This window comes from Molothrus ater, chromosome 12, assembly GCF_012460135.2.
Source record: "Molothrus ater isolate BHLD 08-10-18 breed brown headed cowbird chromosome 12, BPBGC_Mater_1.1, whole genome shotgun sequence".
In the NCBI taxonomy this organism is placed as follows: Eukaryota; Metazoa; Chordata; class Aves; order Passeriformes; family Icteridae; genus Molothrus; species Molothrus ater.
In genome coordinates this window covers 21,309,013-21,328,050 of record NC_050489.2, presented here as the reverse complement: position 1 = coordinate 21,328,050, position 19,038 = coordinate 21,309,013, and the positions used below count along the sequence as shown (strand labels likewise).

The 19,038-nt window shown below is 40.8% G+C and overlaps 1 long non-coding RNA gene across 1 annotated transcript; it reads left to right on the top strand.

Annotated features, from left to right (window-relative positions):
• Positions 1 to 4,943: 4,943 nt before the first annotated feature.
• On the top strand, positions 4,944 to 11,103 carry LOC118691342 (uncharacterized). The gene is made up of 2 exons (XR_004980994.2): positions 4,944 to 5,859; positions 8,873 to 11,103. It is a non-coding gene; the product is annotated as an uncharacterized LOC118691342 (long non-coding RNA).
• The last annotated feature ends 7,935 nt before the right edge of the window (positions 11,104 to 19,038 follow it).

Genomic DNA, 19,038 nt, shown 5'->3' with positions numbered 1-19,038 from the left:
TGTCCTCTGAGGGTTCTGTCATTGTGCTGCTGTGTGAGGGTTGCTGTCTGGTCTCGCTGTTAGGGTTGCTGCGTTGTGCTGCTGTTGGGGGAAAAGGCTGTTTTTAGGGGGGCTGCTTAGGCTGAGGTTAGGGCTGCGGTGAGGGGTGGTACAGCTGTACCCTGTACCCCTGATCTCCACTGGACTGTCCAGCCCTCAAACCCTCTCCCTTTACCCCTCAACCGGTCCCTCTGCCCCCCAGCCCTCGGCTCCTGTGTGTCACCCTTGACCCCTCTCCTTTGCCCCTCAGCCCCCAGCTTCTCTGTGTCACCCTACAGCTGCCCCTGCCACCCTCAGCATCTCTGTGTGTCACCCGCTGTCCCCTCTCCCTGTTCCTCCCTCAGCCCCCAGCCTCTGTCACCCTCAAGCCCCCACAGTGCCCCTCGAGCTGCCCCTCAGCTTCCATGTGTTGTGCCATGAAAAGACCCTAAAAAAACCTAAAAATTCCCTGAAAACCCCCTAATCTTCAAAATGTCCTATAAACCCTATGAAAACCTAAAAATAGCCTCAGAATGCTGTTAGAATACACTGGAAATACCCTACTTTTAAAAAAACCCTAAAAAATCCCCAAAGAACCTTTAGAAATCCTAAATATACCCTAAATAGTCCAAAAAGAGCTCTAAAAATACCCCAACAATCCTTAAAATGCCCTGATAAGACCCTAAAAAAGCCTAAAAATTCCCTCAAAAACCCTAAAAATACCCTAGCCCTAAAAAGTCCTCCACATCCCCTCAATAGTCCTAAAAAAGCCCCAAGAACACACAAATCCCCCCCCCAAACAATTCTTAAAAGTACTAAGAAAGCCCTTAAAATACCCTAACAAAATCTTTTAAAAGCCCTAAAATGAACATCCTAAAAGTTCCCAGAAATTTCCTGGAAAACTCCTCCAAAAAAGCCCTAAAATATCCTTTTAAGCCGTGAGAAAAACCCTAAAAATCCCCTAAAAAACTGCTCAGCCCCCAACTCCTACCTGTCACTCTCTAGACCACAAACATCATTGCTACCTTTTTATTAGGGTTGCTGCCTGCAGCTGCTGGGAGACTTCTGGGGCTGTCCCAGCATTGGGGTTATTGCCTTGTGCTGCTGTTGGGGAAAACTGGGGTCCTAGGGGTGCTCTTTAGGGTGACCTTGGGGTTGGGTTGAGGGCTGCTGCACCTGTACCCTAACCCTACCTGGTACCCTGTGTCCTTTGTACCCCTAACCCTCGGTGTGAGCTCTCCATCTGTCAAGCCTCCCCCTCCTTGCCCCTCAGCCCGCAATGTCTGCGTGCCACCCCGAGACCTCTGACATTGTCCCTTGGCCCCCTGGCCTCCACCGTGCACTCTCCACCTGGTTAGGGGTGGTTTTTAAGGTAAGGTTAGGGGTGGTGTGAGGGCTGGTTCACCTGTCACCCTCAAGCAGCCCCCACTTTGCCCCTCAAGGCATCTGCTCCCCCTCACCCTTTTCTTGTCACCCTCAAGCTCCCCGCTCTCAGCCTCTCAGCATCTCTGTGCCACCCTGGAGGCCCCCAGTTGCTCCTAACGCCCCCTTCTGCCTCTCAGCTCCCCCCATCCTCTGTGTCACTCTCCAGCCCCCTCCCCTCAGCCTGCAGCCCCTTGTGACACCCTGCAGCCCACAGACGTTGTCCCTGCCTGTCTCGCCTGGGTGTTGTCCTGCTGCGAGAGCTGCGCCGCCCTCCGAGGGTTCGGGCTCCTGCGTGCTGCTGGAGGGGACTCACGGGTGGGCGGTGGGTGAAGTAACGGATGGAGCGGGAGGTGTGGTGGGACGGGTTAAGGGCGGAGTGAGGGATGGAGCAAGGGCGGGCTGGAAAATAGAGTAGGGTTAGGGGCGGAGAAGGGGACGCAGCAGCAGGGGGCTGAGGTGGGGAGGTGAGTGTTAGGAGGAAGCGTAACTCCGTAACTCCAGGACCGAGTCTGCAGCAACGAGGACTCTGAGTGACCTGGGAGTGCCGAACGTCTTCGGCAAACTGATGTAAGGAAACTGGGGTGATGAGTTTTGTTTCCCGTGGAAAAGGGGTGGCATTTGTGTCCGTGGGCCTGCACCCTGCCCAGGACCTTTGATCTCGAGTGGGCTGCCGCCTCCTAAAATTCCAAACATCGCAGGTGAGACAGGGGGTTGGAAATTTTACTTGGGGTAGAAACCAATTTTGGATTTAGCTGAAGTCTGCTGGTGAAACTTGTGTAGTCTGTTAATTGGTGTGCTTGCAAAAAGGACTGCAGAGAGAACAAGTTCGAGGCTACTGTTGGAAAAAGTGAATCTGGGTTACAACCGAGTGCACGGCCTTGTCCCTGTGTGAGTAAAAGTTTGAGGTTTTGCTGGCAGTGTCACTGAGTGCTGAGGGGTCCCCTGGTCGATAGGGCAACTCAGGAGGGTTTGCTTCAGGCTTTGCTTGTGAAAGGTGTGAGAAAAGCAAGCAGCTCTGAAGCAGATGAGCCCCCTCTTGCCTGTTGAAGTGTTGCATAAATCAAAGATAAACCTCAAGGTCCCTTCCCACCCAAGCCATTCCGTGATTCTTTGCCCTGAAGGCAAGGGTGCACCTGTCACCTCATTTCTCTTCACAGAGAAAAGCAAGGCACAAGTCTTCCCAAGAATATTTCTGGGATTCACATTCTCTGAACCTCAGAGGAAGGAAAAACAATTCTTATCTCATTTGCTGTGCCTGTGTTTGTGCCAAAGTAGAATGCAACGTGGAGATTGTTCACCCAAAGTGATGGTGTTTTGTTTCCTTGGCCTGTCAGGGCCAAGTGTGTGTGTGTGTCAGGACTGTTGGGTGACAGTAATGAGTTGTGTGTGGTGTGTGCAGGGTGGAGTACTTGGCAGATTCAGTTTAGATGTAATGTAATATAGGATAATAAAGTAATTAGCCTTCTGATAAGGCAGAATGCAGATTGGAAATAGTTGCACATATGATATTAAAGGACACGTGAACCACCTTTCTGTGAGACAAAGACACAAGACTTGGCCCATCCCTAACTTAGGACACAGCTAAAAAATAATATATAATTTTTAATCTATTTTTGAATAACTCTAAAACTAATGGAAGATGATATAGCTATTTTATCTGGTAAGCTTCCGTGCAAAATTTCCTGCTGATGCTGGCTCAGACGGATGGAGATTTGGGAGGAGGGGGAAGAACAAAGTGCCACAGGGCTTTATTGGATGAGCCTTGAAAGGTTTCTGCAAGCTTCTATTGCAAGGTTGATGAACCTTGTGTTTGTTAACTGCAGTTTTGCTCAGTGTTTTAACCCTGCTTTATCTCCTGTGGTCCAGATGACACATTCACACATCTTTAGAAAATTCAGTGGGATGCTCTTCAAACATGTGACTTTGCTCCACTGAGGGCAGAAACTTGATGGTTTTACCTCAATCTATGGTTTTTCAATATTGCTATAGAAAGTGCTTTTCTGTGAAATGTCTACTTTGGTTAGATCATGCAAATTGAGTGGTGGCTACTTGTATAAGTTGAAGAGTAAGAATAACTCAGGAATGTTTCATCATTTGTCTCTGCACTGGTCAGAAATGGTAATTTGAGCTCAAATCTACAGAAATTTAGCAAAAGAAGTTGGACACTCGGAGGATAAAAATAGAAAAAAATACTTTGGAAGGATTTTTCCTTGCTAGTGAGTGAGTTTCTAGCTGTAGGAGCATCAGGGGGCAGCACAGTCGGGACGGACGGAGACAAGAGATCTCTGAAGCCGGGTCGTGGAACTTGGGGTTTATTGCAAAGGGCCCGGGGGCAGGAGCCTTGTGGAACTTGGGGTTCATTGCAAAGGGCCCGGGGGCAGGGGCCTTGTGGAACTTGGGGTTTATTGCAAAGGGCCCGGGGGCAGGGGCCTTTTGGAACTTGGGGTTTATCGCAAAGGTTTATTGCCAGCCACAGCTCAGAGCAGGCCTGAGAGAAGAGAGGGGTTGACAGGATGAGAGGGTAAGAGCATAAAAAGGTAAGAGAGCAAAAGCATAAGAGAGTAAAAAGGGGTAAGCGAGTAAAAGGTCAAGAGAGTGAAGTTCCCATTACAATACAAAAAATCATCTTCTGTGTTGAATAGTCTACTTCTCACTAACCAATCTAGTACAATACACAAATCCTACAGCATTTCCATACGGCCTATAAGAATCACTACCTTACCATAATGTGTTACATTTTAAACCCTAAAAGCTCCTCTTTGGACCACTTCTGCCAAGCTGGTAGGGTCTGCTCGGCCCCTTGGAGCTGTCTGCAGGCAGAGGGTGTTGTTTCATCAAAGGGGATTACCTTCAGCTGGCCACACCATTGTTTTCCTGTTGTTCAGTAACTGAGGGAGCTCAAAGCTCGCTTTCATTTCAATTTTGCTGATAGAAATATTACCTCATCCATTCCCGTTTGTTCCCCCACTCGTTGGCGGCTGCCCCAGCCCCTGTGCCGGCTCCGGCACAGTCCGTCTGTCCCGGTCTGTCTGTCCCGGCCGGCTGGCCCGCGGCCGCTCCGCTGGCCGTGCCGGCAGAAGGGGCGGGGGGTCCGTCCTGCCGTGTGCACCGTGCTTACCGCGCTGACCGCACCGAGGGGGGGTCCCGTCTGTCCCATCCCCGGCTGCCCTGACTCTGCTCGGCTCCCGCCGATGCAGCCGGGGTCAGTCCCGGCTTGGTCTCTGCCGGATCAGCCGCCGTGAGCCATGTGGGGCCGATCCACGCTGCAGCTCGGTCTGCACCGGAAAAGCCCCTGGGGCGGTCCCGGCTGCAGACCCCGCCTTTGGAGGATCCAGACCCTGAGCTGTGCCGATCCCCTTGGGTGATTCCCCCTGCAGACCCCGCCTTTGGAGGACCGAGACCCTGAGCTGTGCCGATCCCCTCTGGTGATTCCCCCTGCAGACCCCGCCTTTGGATCACCCAGAACCTGAGCTGTGCCGATCCCCTCGGGCCATCCCGGCTGCAGACCCCGCCTTTGGAGGACCAAGACCCTGAGCTGTGCCCAGCCCCTTGGGCGATTCCCCCTGCAGACCCCGCCTTTGGATCACCCAGAACCTGAGCTGTGCCGATCCCCTCCGGTGATTCCCCCTGCAGACCCTGCCTTTGGAGGACCAAGACCCTGAGCTGTGCCGATCCCCTCGGGCGATCCCTGCTGCAGACCCCGCCTTTGGAAGACCGAGACCCTGAGCTGTGCCGAGCCCCTCGGGCGATCCCTGCTGCAGACCCCGCCTTTGGAGCACTCAGACCCTGAGCTGTGCCGAGCCACTCGGATGATCCCGGCTGCAGACCCCGCCTTTGGAGCATCCAGACCCTGAGCTGTGCCCAGCCCCTCAGGTGATTCCCCCTGCAGACCCCGCCTTTGGAGGTCCCAGACCCTGAGCTGTGCCGAGCCCCTTGGGCGATCCCGGCTGCAGAACCCGCCTTTGGAGGACCGAGACCCGGAGGTGTGCCAAGCCCCTCGGCTGATTCCCCCTGCAGACCCCGCCTTTCGAGCACCCAGACCTGGAGCTGTGCCGATCCCCTCGGGAAATTCCCCCTGCAGACCCCGCCTTTGGAAGACCGAGACCCTGAGCTGTGCCGAGCCCCTCGGGCGATCCCGGCTGCAGACCCGGCCTTTGGAGGACCAAGACCCTGAGCTGTGCCGATCACCTCAGGTGATTCCCCCTGCAGACCCCGCCTTTGGAGCTTCCAGACCCTGAGCTGTGTCGAGCCCCTCGGGCGATCCCGGCTGCAGACCCCGCCTTTGGAGCACCCAGACCTTGAGCTGTGCCAAGTTCCCCCGTCCTGCCCTGAGCTCCGTTCCCTTGGTAACCACAGCTCCGGCTGCTCAGCGGAACTCTCTAAAGGAATCACCTTATCGAAACACTAAAAGTTCAGGTAAAAGAAAGCCCTCTCCCGATTCTTCCTAAAAATACGGGAGAAAAGCTATAGAAGATAAAAATCCAAAAAGAATGGGATAAAGGGATTGGTCTATTTCCATTAAAAGAGGTTCCCATAGGAGGGGGCGGACCAGGGTTTGTAAATGCTCCTTTGACTTCGTCTGATGTCTGAAATTTTAAGAAATAAATAACAGGGATACTTGGAGGATCCCATAGGCATAGCTGAACAATTAGACCAATTTTTAGGTCCAAACACTTATACTTCAGAAGAGATGTGGTCTGTAATGAAAATAATATTTTTCTCAGGAAGAAAGGCAATTAATCAGAGCAGCTGAAATAAAAGCTTAGGAAAAAAGATAATCTACGGTGACCCCCAGAGAAGACAAAATGCCAGCTGTACCTCCTGAGTGGGGTAAAAATAACGAGGAGGGGAGTAAACACATGAATAATTATTGTAATTACATAATCAAAGGAATAAATGCGACAGCATATCAAAGGCGAAATGCAGGGAAAAAAAAAAGGTTTTTAAGGGACAGCTTTTCAAGGGGAAAGAAGAAACTTCAGCTAAATAGATAAACAAACTTAAGAGAAATAGGAAAATGGTCCTAAGTAAGCAGAAGATCTGAAAATCTTTAAAGAGATGGGCACAGAGGAGGAATAGGGAGGTCATAAGCTCTAATTTTCTGGGGGGTCAAATACCATCTGGAGCCTGTGATAACTTTAAAAGTGGGTCCCCAGGAAGAAGAATTGGAATTTATAATAGACAGAGGGGCAGAGAGAACCTGCCTGTTAAATATTCCAAAAAGTTATAGTGTGAGCAAACATATAGTGAAAGTAACAGGGGCAAAGAGGGAAAGTTTTACATTTCTGCTCATTAAAGATGTAGTAATTGAGGGACGAAACTAGAATTTGGATGGGAGATGTCTTATTGGTCCCAGGGGCAGGTAGCAATTTATTGGGAAGAGTCTTAAAAGTGCAATTAAGAATAGGAGTTTTATCAGAAAATGGGAAAATGACAGCTAGAGTTTTAAAATTATTTAAGAGAGGATGAAGAAAAAAAAAAATCACCAAAGAAGTTTGGGGTGAAGAAGGAAATAGGGGAAGATTAAATATCGACCCCATAGGGGTTACAATTGAGAGAGAAGATTGTCCCGTACATGTACGTCAGTATCCGGGATCTTTAGAAGGATGGGAAGGTTTGAAGCCAGTAATAGAAGGACTAATAAAGGATGGGGCATTAGAACCTTGTATGTCTCCTCATAATATCCCTTTTCCCCCAGTAAACTCTGATGGGAGTTATAGACTAGTACAGGATTTAAGGGAGGTTAATAAAAGAACTCAGACTCACTACCCAGTGGTAAAATATCTTAGACACTTAATAAATAAAAGTAGCTGGAAACCCAACCATGAGAAATTTGCAAGAATTTTATTCCTTCTCCCTCCCTCTTCAAAGAGAGAGATCAGAAAATTACCTAGATTATTGAAATATTATAGATTATAGATTGAGGGGTACGCACAAGTAGCAAAATTTGTGTATGAAAAAACTGACAGAAGGAGATGATATAAAACAGACCAAAGAAGATATTGTTTAATTAAAAGAGTTAAGTTAAAACTAGCCTAAGTACCAGCTTTAAGCTTACCTTTGTTAGAAAAATCCTTTATCATTTATACATAAATACAGAAAATGGAGTAGCTCATAAAATTTTAATTCAAGACTAAGGAAGAGTAAAAAAATATCTAATAGCTTATATATCAAAGATGTTAGACTCAGTAGGCCACAGCTAGCCAGTAGGTATTTAACAGCTACTGCAATCCTAGTAAAAGAAAGTTGTAAGCCTACTTTTGGAAGTAATTCAGTTAGGTTCACCTCGTACCATCTGAGGTGTGTTGAATCAAAAAAAACAGGTAAGAAGAGAAGAAAGAGAGAAGTTGAAGAAGGGAGGTGGTTAGCAAACTCTGAGATGTTAGAATGTGAAGTGATGACATCTTGGTGCTAGAAGAGAGCAGGAGTGTGAATGCGGGGTTTTTGCATGAAAGGCAGGGAAGTGTCTTAACACACGGTTGTTAGGAGGTTTTTCAATGCTGAACTGGGGTCCAGAAAGGGTTTAGCAGAACAGGCCCTCCTTGAAGGGAAAGGAGGATAAGTTGACTAGAGAAAGGAAAAGAATGTCAGGAGCACCTGGGGACGCCAGGTTTGGGGTTGTCAAGGTTGGGAGGTGTCTGACTGCTCCCTACGAGCGGCGGGGTCTCGGGGGCTGCGGCAGGGACCGATTCATGGAGGTGACCCGGTGGCGGTGCTGGCAGCAGAGGACACGGGTTTGCCGGGCAGGAGCGGGCTGGCTCCGTGGCGGAACTGCCGGGGGGCTCCCAGACTGCCGGGGTCCCGAGGCGAGGATGGCAGCGTCGGCCCCGGTAAGTGGGCTGAGACAGAGAAGAAGAGAGAGAGAGGGCAAAAGGGACCCAAGGCTGCCCCCAGGGTCCCCATGCCCGTGGCTGCTCTCCCCTGCTCTGGCCCCGCAGCCAAGTGGCAGCACGGCATCGACAGCAAAGCCGTGAAAAGAGCGGGAGGGGGGCTAGCACTAAAAGATAAAATCAAAGCAGAGATTGCTGACTCCCCAAACCTCACAAAGTGGGTTGTTTTTCTTAAGTAAGAAGGTTTTTGGTTTTTTCTTTTGTGTGTTTTGTTTGCTGTTAAAAAGAAATTTTTTGGTTTTTGTTTTTTTTTTTTTCCTGAAGAATGGGTTTGTAAGGCTAAAACAATTAAATGCTGCCCAAAAAGTAAAAAGCAATAGATGTGATACATCTCGTGTTAAAATTGGTCTAGCTTTTCTTTTTAACTAACTGTAACTCACAGAAAGAAGAATTTGCCTCTGCAGCTATTAGCACAGCTGGATAGAAGAAGAAGAGGCTGCTGTGGAAAAAGCTTTTAGCTAAACCCAGAAAGTTTGGAAGAAAAGTGAATGGTAAAAGTTAATGCAGTATTATCTTTCTTTTATTACTATGCTATTAAGAAGTCCTTTCCAGGTACTACTGAAGCAACAATCAGAATCACAGAAAGAGGGTGAATTCATGCCAGCAGAATCAAAGGACTTGTGAAGGAACCTGAGGAATGGACTGTCGCATTTAAACCGGGTGATACCGAACTGACTTTCCAATGGGGACTGAGTGGTAATAGTTTCGAAAAAGGCAAATGATCCAAAAAATGTACAAAGAACAACACAGAATTAAGAATTAAGTCAACGCTTATACCACTGGTTTCAAGCCCTGCCTGGTTTTATTCTGGTCATGCCTGAATAGAACATCTCCTTAGGGGAGGAATACTCCAGATAGAAGGATCAAGACTGTTTTTGTGTTCTGACCTTAGCCTGAGAATTGTACAGGGGAGAAGGGGAATTACCATTTCCATCAGTAAACTTTATTTGATTCATTCCAATACTGGACATGCTAGCTGGGTTATAAGTAAATGCTTGAATTGTGAGAATAATTAGTATTGAAGTTCACAACATTTATGCTCTTATTGCAAAAAGTGTTAAAGTAATAGCTTTGTGGATGGGAATTATTAGTGCCTGGTGAATGAGAGATACCTGAAGAACGGTAAGAGACCACAGTTAAAGGGTGTTCAAACCAACTTGCCTGGAAATTAGTTAAGAGAAAGTGACAAGGAAATAGAGGGCAAGTGCAGATTGGCCTCTGTATTTCGCCACCGAGAAGATCAAATACACCTGCTGTGGGCTGCAACCTCACAGGCCTGGGAGGTGGGAGTATAAGGCATACTGGAGCTCTGTTATTCCTGTTTCTGGCACTCATTTGTTCTCTTTTCCCTTTCGGGATACCAGCAAGATCGTGTCACAAATGCTACAGAAAGCATCACGTGGAAAGAAACCAAAGTTCCTCTTTAATTGTGCACACCTACGTCAACAGCCACTGTTATAACACATCCAAATTAAGAACCTGTAGGCAAAACGGAATAAATTATTGGATTACAAGAAACTTAGGAAAATGTGGTAATAGATTTGGAATTGAATGTTTAAAAGGAGAGAGATGGATTTGTTTTAAATTTAATCTTGAAGATATGGTTCAAGATTTGGTAAAAAAAAACAAATAATAAACGAAAAGGTAAAACCAGCACAGCAATTGAATCTGTATTGACCCCAAATTATCTATTGAGTCGTATTACAAGACTCCAAGCAGTTATAGAAATGATAGCAAATGGAGCCGCCCAGGCATTGGAGTTAATATAAAGTCAGCTAAGCCAAACAAAAGCTGTAGTGTATCAGAATAGGTTGGCTTTACGCTATTTATTGGCCAAAGAAGGGGGTGTTTGTAGAAAGTTTAATAGATCAAATTGTTGAAAATTGATGACCACAGAAAAGTGATTCTAGAAAAAGCAAAAGAAATCAAAGAAGAAAAAAATATATATGCATATAATAACCGAGGTACCGGTCCAAAAATTAGAAAACAATGTTAAAACCTAGCTGGTAGGGTAATGTATTAGAAGAAATTAAGATCTTTCATTTTATGTGTTGCAACTATTTTTATATTTCTTCCTTGTGTAATCCCCTGTTTTATTTTGCCTGCATAGTCCAGAAGATGCAAGTAGATAAGAAATATTGCTCAAGCCAAATGATTTACAAAGAATAAGAGTGGGGATTGTGAAAAATGCAGGTATTTTATGATTGGCTTTTTGGAAATAATAAAATGAATATTATATGTGTTGTGTTAGAAAGGAATGCTGTATTAATTCTCTTAAGTAGTGTGTTAAATATAGTTTTAGGTTACAAAAACTGTTAATATAGAAACGATGCTATGTAAGATACTTTTTTTAAAGAAAGGACTTGCAGTGAGATAGCGGCCACAGGGCACCTGGATCTTTCAGGGAAAAAGAATTTATTGCCCTCTTATCAGAAGAAACGAACTTCTTCCTGCCTCCAAAGCGCTGTTAGGATTAGAAGGAAGAAGGGGATGATGACCAGACAGAATCCTGTGTTTGAATGGAATTTATGCACCATGTACGAAGTGTATGACTATGCAACAGGCTATTGCTTTTAAAGGTTAATCCTTTGTTAACGGGGGTCCTTTTTCAGGCTCGTGCTGCCCAGAAAAAGGTACCCGGACATCCGTAACTCTTTGTTTTTGTTGTCTCATATTGTCCTAATTCAAATTGTCCAAATTATTATTACTCTAATTGTATGACTATTTTTATAGCCATTTTATTACTATTAAACTTTCAAAAATTTTAAAAGCAAGTGATTGATGTTTTTCACACCAGTCTGTTAGGTGAAAACTATCAAAAGATTTTTGTGAGTTTTCTAATTTTGGCATTAATGCTGGCAAATTTTCAGGGTTTACTGTCTAATTGTGGGTCGAGAAATCTGTCCCAAACACTGAGGGTACTCTGGAGCTATTTGGGAACAGTTCTTTTTCAAAATTCTTTTGTGTTGGGATCAAAGAGCTGGCATTTGCAGGGGCAAAATAATTCTCTCTCTGTCCTGTATTTATTAAAGCAGCTGTCATATTCCAACCTCCTCCTCCTCCTCCTCGTCGCACGGTTTGTGTGCATGGATGTGGCTGTGCAGACGAATCGTGACACAAAGTAGTCCCACTGGGTGCTAGGAGTGTGGAAGGCAAAAACGCGGAGGCACACCAGGTATCGGTTGCTCAGGGTTACGCGCTGCAGAGGGATCTCTCGGTGCCCGGCAGAAGGAGAGACGCGGAAGGATACGTGCAAGGCGCTGCAGTTTTCGCCTGCTGTGGTGCCGTGTACAGATACAGTGGCGGCAGAAGTGGCGTGACAGGGCACAGGGATGCTGGCTGTGGCTGGACAGCGGCACGCAGCGGCTCTGAACCGGGACCAGGCTGTACCAAAGCTGCGGCAAACGCAGTGGGGGGTGGCGGCGGCGGGGCTGTGGAGATAGACCTGTGCATGCGTGCGGCTGATCAAGGAAGCAGCGCTGTGGTTCCATGAGTCGGCGCGGAGTGATATCGCTGGTGTGGGGCTTGTAGCAACTGCGCATGCATGGGTTCCATCACTACTGCGGCGCGGGCAGTCATCATGTCGCCGGGCAGGCCAGGGCGTGCGGGAGGTGGCGGAGCTGGGGGAACGGGAACGGGGCCGCGGTTGCGGCCGTGGAAGGGAACGCCGGGACATCCGTGGTTGCAGGAGGCGGCGGAGCCGCGCCATCCAGCAGCTCTGAAGCGGGAGGGTGCGGTGGGGAAGGCGCGGCTCGGCCCGCCATGCAGCGGCGGCGGCAGGAGAGGGGAAGCGACCACGGGCGGCACTGACGGGAGGCTGGGCTGGAGCGCCGCGGCGCTGGCATGGGGTGCCTTGGGCGGCTGGGGCGCCCCGGTAAGACAGTCATTAAAACACCCTAAAAATTATTTTAAAAGCCCTGAAAAAGCCCTAAAGGTATCCTAAACATTTCCAGAGAATTCCTAAAAAACTCCTGTAAAAAAACCCCTAAAATATCCCTAAAAATCCCTGAAAAATCACCAGAAAGACCCTAAAAACTGTTTAACCCCTACCTGTAACACTGTGGCCTCCAATCATCTCTACCTATTAATCGGGGTAACTGCAAGACCCTCAAACACCACCACAATCACCAGCTTGAGTTGGTCTGGGCAGCACAAATAAAATAAAATTAAAAGCTTTAAAAATAGAAAAATTAAAAATTAAAATTAAATAAAAAATAAAATAAAATAAAATAAATAAATGCTTTAAAAATGGGAAAATAAAAAAAAGAAAATTAAAAAAATAAAAAGCTTTAAAAACAGAAAAAATGAAACTAAAAATTAAAAAAAAAATTAAAAAAATAAAAGAAATGCTTTAAAAAAAGAAAAAGCAAAAAATAAAAATGAAATAAAAAATAAAATTAAAAAATAAAAAAAAGCTTTAAAAATAGAAAAATAAAAAAATAAAAATGAAATTAAAAAAATAAAATAAATAGTTCAAAAATAAAAAATTAAAACTAAAAATGAAATTAAAAATAATATTAAAAAAATAAATGTTTAAAAATAAAAAAAATTAAAACTGAAAATTAAAAAAAATTTTAAAAGCTTTAAAAATAGAAATATCAAAAATAAAAATTAAGTTAAAAAAACATTAAAAAATGCTTTAAAAATAAAAAAATCAAAACTAAAAAATTAAATAAAAAATACAATTAAAAAATAAAATAAATGCTTTAAAAATAGAAAAAGCAAAAAATAAAAAAGAAATAAAATATAATATTTAAAAAATAAAATAAATAGTTCAAAAATAAAAAATTAAAACTAAAAATGAAATAAAAAATTAAATAAAAAAAATTTAAAAAGCTTTAAAAATAGAAAGATCAAAAATAAAAATTAAATAAAAAATAAAAAAATGCTTTAAAAATAAAAAACCCCTAAAAATTAAATAAATAATAAAATTTTTTTAAAAAGCATTGAAAATAGAAAAAGAAAAAATAAAAATGAAATAAAAAATAAAATGAAAAAATAAAATAAATTATTTAAAAATAAAAAAATTAAAACAAAAAATTAAATAAAAATAAAATTAAAAATTAAAAAAGCTTTAAAAATAGAAAAAGCAAAAAATAAAAATGAAATTAAAAAAAAATTTAAAAAATAAAATAAATGCTTTAAAATAAAAAAATTAAAACAAAAAATTTAAAAAAATAAAATTAAAAAATAAAATAAAAAGCTTTAAAAATAGAAAAATAAAAAAATTAAATAAAAAGTAAAAAATAAAATAAATGATTTAAAAATAAAAAAATCAAAACTAAATATTAAATAAAAACTAAAAAAATAAAATAAATGCTTTAAAAATAGATAAAGCAAAAATAACTATGAAATAAAAAAAATTAAAATATAAAATAAATAGTTTATAAATAAAAAATGAAAGCTAAAAAATAAAAAATAAATTTAAAAAAATAAATGCTTTAAAAAAAATAAAACAGAAAAATTAAATTAAAAAAATTTTAAAATAAAATAAAAAGCTTTAAAAATAGATAAATCAAAAATAAAATTAAATAAAAAATTATAAAAAAAAGCTTTAAAAATCAAAAACTCAAAAGTAAAAATTAAGAAAAAAATAAAAATAAAAAAATTTAAAATATGCATTAGAAATATAAAAATTAAAACTAAAAATTAAATAAAAAGGAAAATTTAAAAATAAAATAAATGCTTTAAAATAGAAAAATTAAAACTAAAAAAAAGATTAAAAAAAGCTTTAAAAATCGGAAAATTAAAAAAATATTAAATAAAAATTAAATTTAAAAAATAGAATTAATTAAAAATAATTAAAAAACAAAATAAAATCCGTAAAGTGCTGTAAAGTACTGTAAAAGTTCCATAAAAGGTAGTGTCGTAAAGCGCGACTGTCGAAAAAACGCACCTTTTTTGACAGTCGCGCTTTACGGCACCTTTACGACAATTTTACGACAGTCGCGCTTTACGGCACCTTTTACGACAGTCGCGCTTTACGGCACCCTTTGCGACAGTTTTACGACAGTCGCGCTTTACGGCACCTTTTACGACAGTCGCGCTTTACGACAGTTTTACGACAGTCGCGCTTTACGGCACCTTTTACGACAGTCGCGCTTTACGGCAGTTTTACGACAGTCGCGCTTTACGGCACCTTTTACGACAGTCGCGCTTTACGGCAGTTTTACGACGTTTTATGGAAATTTTACGGCACTTTACAGCACTTTAGAGTTTTTATTTTGTTTTTCATGTATTTTTAATTAATTTGATTTTATTAATTTTGGGGTTTTTTAATTTTTTCTATTTTTAAAGCTTTTTATTTTATTTTTTTAATTAATTTTATTTGTTTTTATTTTTAATTTTCCTATTTTTAAAGCTTTTTATTTTATTTTTTAAATATTTTTAAATTTAATTTTTAAATTTAATTTTTCTTTTTTTTAAAGCATTTATTTTTTTAATTTTGTTTTTTTTTAATTTTTTTTTCTATTTTTAAAGCTTTGTATTTTTTAATTTTATTTTTTATTTATTTTATTTTTAAACCATTTTATTTTTTAAATTTTTTTTAATTATTTTTTTTATTTTTAAAGCATTTATTTTATTTTTTAAATATTTATATTTATTTTTAATTTTTCTATTAAAGGTTTTTATTTTTTAAATTTTATTTTTAATTTTTTAAATTTTTCTCTTTTTAAACTATTTTTTTAAATTTTTTTTATTTTTATTTTTAATTTTTCTATTTTTAAAGCTTTTTATTTTTTAATTTTTATTTAATTTTTATATTTCAATCTTTTATTTTTAAAGCATTTATTATATTTTTTAATTTTGTTTTCTATTGTTTATTTTTCTATTTTAAAAGCATTTCTTTAATTGTAAATTTTTTTTATTTAATTTTTAATTTTTCTATTTTTAAAGCTTTTTTAAAATTTTTAAATTCGTTTTTATTTTTAATTTTTCTCTTTTAAAAGCTTTTTATTTTATTAATTTTAAATTAAATTTTTATATTTAATTTTATTATTTTTAAAGCATTTATTATATTTTTTAATTTTGTTTTTTATTGAATGTTTATTTTTAAGTTTTCTATTTTTAAAGCTTTTTATTTTTTAATTTTATTTTTAATTTTTTTATTTTTAAGTTTTCTATTTTTAAAGCATTTATTTTTTTAATTTTGTTTTTTTTTCTAATTTTTATATTTATTTTTTCTATTTTTAAAGCATTTATTTTTTAATTTTTTTTATTTAAATTTTATATTTTAAATTTTTTATTTTCAAAGTTTTTGAATTTTTAAATTTTATTTTTTATTTATTTTTATTCTTAATTTTTTTATTTTTAAAGCATTTATTTTTTTAATTTTGTTTTTTTTTAATTTTTATTTTTAATTTTTCTATTTTCAAAGCTTTTTTATTGTTTAATATTATTTTTTATTTAATTTTTATTTTTAATTTTATATTTTGAAACCTTTTTTTATTTTTTAATTTTTTTCTATTTTTAATTTTTCTATTTTTAAACCTTTTAATTTTATTAATTTTTAATTTAATTTTTATATTTAATTTTTCTATTTTTAAAGCATTTATTATATTTTTTAATTTTGTTTTGTATTAAATTTTTATTTTTAATTTTTCTCTTTTTAAAGCATTTATTTTATTTATTTAATTTTATTTTTATTTAATTGTTATTTTTAATTTTTCTCTTTTTAAAGCATTTTTTATATTTTATTTTTTATTTAATTTTTATTTTTAATTTTTCTCTTTTTAAAGCATTTTATTTTTTAATTTTCTTTTTATTTTTTAGTTCTAATTTTTCTATTTTTGAAGCATTTATTTTTTTTAATTTTGTTTTTTATTTAATTTTTTTTTAATTTTTCTATTTTTCTATTTTTAAAGCTTTTTATTTTATTTTATTTGGTGCTGCCCAGACCAATTTAAGCTGGTGATTGTGGTGGTGTTTGAGGGTCTTGCATTACGGCACTACATTTTATGGAACTTGTACGGCACTTTACAGCACTTTACAGTTTGGTTTTTTTTATTATTTATTTTTAATTAATTTTGTTATTTTATTTATTTTTATTTTTAAGTTTTCTATTTTTAAAGCATTTTATTACATTTTATTTGGTGCTGCCCAAACCTGCTGTAGTGCATTTTTATACTTTGTAATACTTTGAAGTAATTTTTCCCAAATGGTTTATCCCAAACTGTACCCCCCCTCCCTTTACCTGTGTTATCCCTCTCCTGGGATGAGATCATCCCCAAACCCCCACCCTGGCTCTGTGTCAATCACTCAGCCTCCCATTCCCTCTATCCAGAAGTTTCAGTCCAAGTCCTTGAGTGATTAGCCAGAGGCTCGGGGTCAGCCCCCCAAGCCTTGCCCCATACGCTGTCCTATATGTCTATCCCCCAGCATCCATCCCTTAGGGTCACTTAATGGTTGGTAGGATGTTATCTACTGTCGGTTTCCACCTCCCTCAAAATGTAACCTTGGCACATCTCCCGGGGCTCTCGGCAGGAGCCCCCTGAGGTGCAGGAGCTCCTATGGGACTCCTAATAAAACCTTGCATTAACCCCTGCTAAGAGTCGGCCCTTTATCTTCTACCGCTGTCTCTGGTGTCTCTTGTGCTGCAAAGGCGACCAGGCCAGGTGCCCTCAGTACCCTCGGGGCACACACAGAGAGTGTCTCCCCCCAGCCCAGGTGCCCTCAGCACCCTCGGGGCACAGAGAGTGTCTCCCCCCAGCCCAGGTGCCCTCAGTACCCTCGGGGCACAGAGAGTGTCTCCCCGCTGTTGGCCGTGTCGGGGCTGCCCCCCCCCGGTGTCTGCCAACTCGGGACCGGCCGAGGGTTACTGAGGGGCTCGCACAAACCTGCTCGGCCGCTGATTGTGGTGGTGTTTGAGGGTCCTCCAGGACAAGGGAGGAGATGAGAATCTTGACTCCCCCTTTCAGAAGGCTGAAATATTATTTTATGATCTCTATTATATTAAAAGAAGATGAGATATTAGAACTACACTAAAAGAGCAAAGAGACATCAGAAAGCTGGAAAGGAATGAATAATAAAAACCTGGGACTGCTCACAGCCCCGACACCGCTGGACCATGATTGGTCATCAAGTAGAAACAATGCACAGGAGACCAACCCAAGATGCCCCTGTTGCTAAACCATCTCCAGCCCACACTCCACAGCCAGCAGATTGTTATTGGTTCCATTTCTGTTCTGAGGCTTCTCAGGAGAAAAAACCCAGCGAAAGGATTTTCATCAAACACGTCAGTGCCAGCTGATGGCACAGGCAGCATGGGCTGGCAGAGGTCACTGTGTCATCCCTGCCAGCCCAGGCATCACAGCAAGGAGGAGAGAGTTCACCCTGTGCTCACCCTGCAATACAGAGCAATACAACACAACACACATATTAACACAAGATTATAACCTTTTTCTATTTTCATTACTTGTGGATTTATTGTTACAGGACACCCAAAACAACAAAAGCACACAAAAAACAGCACTCATCTACCATTAACACCCCCTTCAAATGACACACAAACTCACCATCCCTCTCACCACAACTGCTAAATTACACCCCAGCAATCCTTGGTCCTCGGGAACGTGGTTCCCTGGAGCCTCCAAAAATTCCTCCTGCCTGAAGAAATACCCGGTCCCTGGAGGGTCTGTGCCCAAACTTTGGCGATGAACGCCGCCTCGCTGACCGAGGGGGGTGGGGGGGGTAAACCCGGCTGGGGATTTTTTACTCTAAATTTACAAATGAGTTGAAAAACCTGAAAAGCAAGTCACACACACAAGGTTAAATCCAGTCACAGCATGCGCTCACACACGCAGAGACGAGCAGACGCCGACAGACAGACACGTGCTCTCACACACGCTCATGCACTCCTCCCATTTAAACGTTCCCTGCGGCTCTTCCTCGAGACGCTGAAGAACGCGCTTCCACGCTTCTTCTGGCTGCCGCTCCTCAACGTCAAATGGTAGATTCTGGGGAAATCGGCAGCCTCGGGGACCTGTGAGAGGACAGGAAGTGGTCAACGAGTGGCTGGCAGCTAGGACTTGTCCCCGCTCTGACCGATAAATTTTCTACCCTAAACCCCACTAAAGACAGATGAACAGTAAAGTTTTTATAACTGTTCTACCTAACTGTGACTACATGCCAGGGCAGGGCAGCTCCAACCATAAGGGGTACAACATGAGTACACACAATAAAAGCAGACGCATACAGTGCAAGTGTGCATGGAGTGTAAGTCCATACAATATAAGCCAGCATAGGTACACACAATGTAAGTACATACAGTGTAAGCCAACACAGGTACACACAATGTAAGTACATACAGTATAAGTACATACAGTATAAACCAGCATAGGTACAAACAATGTAAGTACATACAGTATAAGCCAGGACTTGAGATAGCTCTCTGGAAGATTAATTCTTGAGCCCTGTACCCTTTGAGAAGATGGAACCTATGGAACTCCTGCAGTCACGTGAGGAGGGTGTAAGATGCTCCCTCAAGAAGTCCAAGAGAATGGCGTGGAAGAAAAGGCACTACCAAAGCCGGTAGTGAGAAGGAAGACGGATGAGAACATCTTGTCCCTTTGAGACATTCCTGTCTCAAAGAGTAAAAATGTAAAGATGCCGGAATAAGGGATATCCAGAAAGGAACGTGAGTAGAATATGGCCTACGTGGCACGGAATAGTGCCGATAAAGCGTTGAGACGTAACAAAGGCCTGT